Genomic DNA, 6,000 nt, shown 5'->3' with positions numbered 1-6,000 from the left:
CTATTTGGATGAATAAAGAAAGTCAAAAGTGTGAAAGATAAAAAACAAAAGGAGGAAGTGTGAAAAGTGAATGGGCCAAATTGAGGTGCATATGAAGACGTATGCTTTCTTCCAATTCATTAAATCGGGCTAATATGAATCAGGTGAATTGAGTTCTGCTTTTGGAAACTGGGTTAAGAAGGGGTGCACCGTTCCTGGAGGTACTGCAATACCAGGTCAATGCGTGGAGTGGACAGAGCAAGCTCTTTTTCCATCTCCCTGTTCTAAAAATCCATTTAATATATGGTCCCCAGATAGGGGACGTATCAGATATTAAACTGATAAGAACAGATACTACACTTGATCTTAGCCAAAAGGCCGAGAAGCGATAACCAGAATTGGTTTGGGCCTCGAGTGGCACCCTGGCCTATGCCGGACACATCTTAGGGAGAGAGAGCGAGAGGGAGACAAACCCACGCCTACACAAGACATTTTGTCACCCAAGCCAACCCTTGAAAAGGCTGCTTTGCAGAGCCAAAACAAGAAGAATGGTGCGTTTTGCAGCCGCCGCCCACTGCAATGAATCTGAATAACTCCTCCTTTAGGGCGCAAGCAACTCCCCTCCCCCTTGCAGTCTTTCCAATTCACGATACAAAAAGACGGACAGGACAGGTTGCCTGACTTTCCGTCACTGCCACCCTTTGCCATCCTTACCCGTAGAAAGCCCTTTCATCATCCCCAAACCCTAATCTTTTCCCTTTCCTTCCCAGCCCCCAAACCCTGCCCTCTGTACCTTTCTCACCACCCGCTTCCCTTCTCCTGTCATCCCCCTACCACCCGGGAAAAAAAGAGATTGCCCCCTCCTTCCACTAGCCCACCCTCCCACCCAAAGAACAACTTCTTCTGCGCAGCTTGTTTTCTAGGCAGCAGCGCTATTGTGATGTCATCGGGGGGCATTGTGACAAGCCGCCAGTGTTCCGTCTCTTCATGTTGTGCACAGTTCAAACGGAAAATACATCAACAGGCAGACTACAGAAAAGCTTACTATCAAAGGTTAGAGGGGGGCTTTCTCAGAGGGCTTTTTACAGTTTTTCTATTCCCAATTAGCCGTTTAAGTGTACTTATTGAAAGTAGTAATTCTTTCATAGGCCGCCCTTTCTTAGTATTTGACGTTCCTTATATTGCGGTATGAGGCTTCGCAGTAGGTTGCAAACATTCATCACCCATGACTGTCCCCAATTGAGCTCAGAAGCTCAATGTCTATCATGACCTCTCTTTTAGAATGTCCAAGAGCAAGCAAACTATTCCTCCAGGAGAGGGCGCCAACAGACTACTAAAGAGATCATCATTACTCAAAGAAAACCCCAAAAACCAATGCATGATAGGAATAAACAGGTAACTTTCTTTGGAGTGGAAGCGGAGAGATCGCACCAGATGCCAATTCTAGATGTTATCACACCTGTGGTCACTGCAGCAGCAGGTGAATCCACTTTGTCCAAAAGGGATCTATTCCATTCAATTGCAAATGATCTAGATAAGACAGAGAACTGCAGCACGGGGACATAGCCGAGTTGGTCAGGTTGAGTGGTGATGAGTTTGCTATTTGGATGAATAAAGAAAGTCAAAAGTGTGAAAGATAAAAAACAAAAGGAGGAAGTGTGAAAAGTGAATGGGCCAAATTGAGGTGCATATGAAGACGTATGCTTTCTTCCAATTCATTAAATCGGGCTAATATGAATCAGGTGAATTGAGTTCTGCTTTTGGAAACTGGGTTAAGAAGGGGTGCACCGTTCCTGGAGGTACTGCAATACCAGGTCAATGCGTGGAGTGGACAGAGCAAGCTCTTTTTCCATCTCCCTGTTCTAAAAATCCATTTAATATATGGTCCCCAGATAGGGGACGTATCAGATATTAAACTGATAAGAACAGATACTACACTTGATCTTAGCCAAAAGGCCGAGAAGCGATAACCAGAATTGGTTTGGGCCTCGAGTGGCACCCTGGCCTATGCCGGACACATCTTAGGGAGAGAGAGCGAGAGGGAGACAAACCCACGCCTACACAAGACATTTTGTCACCCAAGCCAACCCTTGAAAAGGCTGCTTTGCAGAGCCAAAACAAGAAGAATGGTGCGTTTTGCAGCCGCCGCCCACTGCAATGAATCTGAATAACTCCTCCTTTAGGGCGCAAGCAACTCCCCTCCCCCTTGCAGTCTTTCCAATTCACGATACAAAAAGACGGACAGGACAGGTTGCCTGACTTTCCGTCACTGCCACCCTTTGCCATCCTTACCCGTAGAAAGCCCTTTCATCATCCCCAAACCCTAATCTTTTCCCTTTCCTTCCCAGCCCCCAAACCCTGCCCTCTGTACCTTTCTCACCACCCGCTTCCCTTCTCCTGTCATCCCCCTACCACCCGGGAAAAAAAGAGATTGCCCCCTCCTTCCACTAGCCCACCCTCCCACCCAAAGAACAACTTCTTCTGCGCAGCTTGTTTTCTAGGCAGCAGCGCTATTGTGATGTCATCGGGGGGCATTGTGACAAGCCGCCAGTGTTCCGTCTCTTCATGTTGTGCACAGTTCAAACGGAAAATACATCAACAGGCAGACTACAGAAAAGCTTACTATCAAAGGTTAGAGGGGGGCTTTCTCAGAGGGCTTTTTACAGTTTTTCTATTCCCAATTAGCCGTTTAAGTGTACTTATTGAAAGTAGTAATTCTTTCATAGGCCGCCCTTTCTTAGTATTTGACGTTCCTTATATTGCGGTATGAGGCTTCGCAGTAGGTTGCAAACATTCATCACCCATGACTGTCCCCAATTGAGCTCAGAAGCTCAATGTCTATCATGACCTCTCTTTTAGAATGTCCAAGAGCAAGCAAACTATTCCTCCAGGAGAGGGCGCCAACAGACTACTAAAGAGATCATCATTACTCAAAGAAAACCCCAAAAACCAATGCATGATAGGAATAAACAGGTAACTTTCTTTGGAGTGGAAGCGGAGAGATCGCACCAGATGCCAATTCTAGATGTTATCACACCTGTGGTCACTGCAGCAGCAGGTGAATCCACTTTGTCCAAAAGGGATCTATTCCATTCAATTGCAAATGATCTAGATAAGACAGAGAACTGCAGCACGGGGACATAGCCGAGTTGGTCAGGTTGAGTGGTGATGAGTTTGCTATTTGGATGAATAAAGAAAGTCAAAAGTGTGAAAGATAAAAAACAAAAGGAGGAAGTGTGAAAAGTGAATGGGCCAAATTGAGGTGCATATGAAGACGTATGCTTTCTTCCAATTCATTAAATCGGGCTAATATGAATCAGGTGAATTGAGTTCTGCTTTTGGAAACTGGGTTAAGAAGGGGTGCACCGTTCCTGGAGGTACTGCAATACCAGGTCAATGCGTGGAGTGGACAGAGCAAGCTCTTTTTCCATCTCCCTGTTCTAAAAATCCATTTAATATATGGTCCCCAGATAGGGGACGTATCAGATATTAAACTGATAAGAACAGATACTACACTTGATCTTAGCCAAAAGGCCGAGAAGCGATAACCAGAATTGGTTTGGGCCTCGAGTGGCACCCTGGCCTATGCCGGACACATCTTAGGGAGAGAGAGCGAGAGGGAGACAAACCCACGCCTACACAAGACATTTTGTCACCCAAGCCAACCCTTGAAAAGGCTGCTTTGCAGAGCCAAAACAAGAAGAATGGTGCGTTTTGCAGCCGCCGCCCACTGCAATGAATCTGAATAACTCCTCCTTTAGGGCGCAAGCAACTCCCCTCCCCCTTGCAGTCTTTCCAATTCACGATACAAAAAGACGGACAGGACAGGTTGCCTGACTTTCCGTCACTGCCACCCTTTGCCATCCTTACCCGTAGAAAGCCCTTTCATCATCCCCAAACCCTAATCTTTTCCCTTTCCTTCCCAGCCCCCAAACCCTGCCCTCTGTACCTTTCTCACCACCCGCTTCCCTTCTCCTGTCATCCCCCTACCACCCGGGAAAAAAAGAGATTGCCCCCTCCTTCCACTAGCCCACCCTCCCACCCAAAGAACAACTTCTTCTGCGCAGCTTGTTTTCTAGGCAGCAGCGCTATTGTGATGTCATCGGGGGGCATTGTGACAAGCCGCCAGTGTTCCGTCTCTTCATGTTGTGCACAGTTCAAACGGAAAATACATCAACAGGCAGACTACAGAAAAGCTTACTATCAAAGGTTAGAGGGGGGCTTTCTCAGAGGGCTTTTTACAGTTTTTCTATTCCCAATTAGCCGTTTAAGTGTACTTATTGAAAGTAGTAATTCTTTCATAGGCCGCCCTTTCTTAGTATTTGACGTTCCTTATATTGCGGTATGAGGCTTCGCAGTAGGTTGCAAACATTCATCACCCATGACTGTCCCCAATTGAGCTCAGAAGCTCAATGTCTATCATGACCTCTCTTTTAGAATGTCCAAGAGCAAGCAAACTATTCCTCCAGGAGAGGGCGCCAACAGACTACTAAAGAGATCATCATTACTCAAAGAAAACCCCAAAAACCAATGCATGATAGGAATAAACAGGTAACTTTCTTTGGAGTGGAAGCGGAGAGATCGCACCAGATGCCAATTCTAGATGTTATCACACCTGTGGTCACTGCAGCAGCAGGTGAATCCACTTTGTCCAAAAGGGATCTATTCCATTCAATTGCAAATGATCTAGATAAGACAGAGAACTGCAGCACGGGGACATAGCCGAGTTGGTCAGGTTGAGTGGTGATGAGTTTGCTATTTGGATGAATAAAGAAAGTCAAAAGTGTGAAAGATAAAAAACAAAAGGAGGAAGTGTGAAAAGTGAATGGGCCAAATTGAGGTGCATATGAAGACGTATGCTTTCTTCCAATTCATTAAATCGGGCTAATATGAATCAGGTGAATTGAGTTCTGCTTTTGGAAACTGGGTTAAGAAGGGGTGCACCGTTCCTGGAGGTACTGCAATACCAGGTCAATGCGTGGAGTGGACAGAGCAAGCTCTTTTTCCATCTCCCTGTTCTAAAAATCCATTTAATATATGGTCCCCAGATAGGGGACGTATCAGATATTAAACTGATAAGAACAGATACTACACTTGATCTTAGCCAAAAGGCCGAGAAGCGATAACCAGAATTGGTTTGGGCCTCGAGTGGCACCCTGGCCTATGCCGGACACATCTTAGGGAGAGAGAGCGAGAGGGAGACAAACCCACGCCTACACAAGACATTTTGTCACCCAAGCCAACCCTTGAAAAGGCTGCTTTGCAGAGCCAAAACAAGAAGAATGGTGCGTTTTGCAGCCGCCGCCCACTGCAATGAATCTGAATAACTCCTCCTTTAGGGCGCAAGCAACTCCCCTCCCCCTTGCAGTCTTTCCAATTCACGATACAAAAAGACGGACAGGACAGGTTGCCTGACTTTCCGTCACTGCCACCCTTTGCCATCCTTACCCGTAGAAAGCCCTTTCATCATCCCCAAACCCTAATCTTTTCCCTTTCCTTCCCAGCCCCCAAACCCTGCCCTCTGTACCTTTCTCACCACCCGCTTCCCTTCTCCTGTCATCCCCCTACCACCCGGGAAAAAAAGAGATTGCCCCCTCCTTCCACTAGCCCACCCTCCCACCCAAAGAACAACTTCTTCTGCGCAGCTTGTTTTCTAGGCAGCAGCGCTATTGTGATGTCATCGGGGGGCATTGTGACAAGCCGCCAGTGTTCCGTCTCTTCATGTTGTGCACAGTTCAAACGGAAAATACATCAACAGGCAGACTACAGAAAAGCTTACTATCAAAGGTTAGAGGGGGGCTTTCTCAGAGGGCTTTTTACAGTTTTTCTATTCCCAATTAGCCGTTTAAGTGTACTTATTGAAAGTAGTAATTCTTTCATAGGCCGCCCTTTCTTAGTATTTGACGTTCCTTATATTGCGGTATGAGGCTTCGCAGTAGGTTGCAAACATTCATCACCCATGACTGTCCCCAATTGAGCTCAGAAGCTCAATGTCTATCATGACCTCTCTTTTAGAATGTC

At 46.4% G+C, this 6,000-nt stretch overlaps 4 non-coding genes across 4 annotated transcripts; all 4 read right to left on the bottom strand.

Moving 5' to 3' along the window:
• Positions 1-178: 178 nt before the first annotated feature.
• On the bottom strand, positions 179-369 carry LOC142271138 (U2 spliceosomal RNA). Its single transcript, XR_012736304.1, has one exon. It is a non-coding gene; the product is annotated as a U2 spliceosomal RNA (small nuclear RNA).
• Positions 370-1,756: 1,387 nt separating this feature from the next.
• Positions 1,757-1,947, bottom strand: LOC142271137 (U2 spliceosomal RNA). The gene has a single exon (XR_012736303.1). It is a non-coding gene; the product is annotated as a U2 spliceosomal RNA (small nuclear RNA).
• Positions 1,948-3,334: 1,387 nt separating this feature from the next.
• On the bottom strand, positions 3,335-3,525 carry LOC142271136 (U2 spliceosomal RNA). Its single transcript, XR_012736302.1, has one exon. It is a non-coding gene; the product is annotated as a U2 spliceosomal RNA (small nuclear RNA).
• A 1,387-nt stretch (positions 3,526-4,912) lies between these two features.
• LOC142271135 (U2 spliceosomal RNA) lies at positions 4,913-5,103 on the bottom strand. Its single transcript, XR_012736301.1, has one exon. It is a non-coding gene; the product is annotated as a U2 spliceosomal RNA (small nuclear RNA).
• Between the last annotated feature and the right edge of the window lie 897 nt (positions 5,104-6,000).

Source organism: Anomaloglossus baeobatrachus, unplaced genomic scaffold, assembly GCF_048569485.1.
Source record: "Anomaloglossus baeobatrachus isolate aAnoBae1 unplaced genomic scaffold, aAnoBae1.hap1 Scaffold_3349, whole genome shotgun sequence".
Lineage (NCBI taxonomy): Eukaryota > Metazoa > Chordata > Amphibia > Anura > Aromobatidae > Anomaloglossus > Anomaloglossus baeobatrachus.
This window is presented reverse-complemented; position numbering and strand designations above follow the sequence as displayed.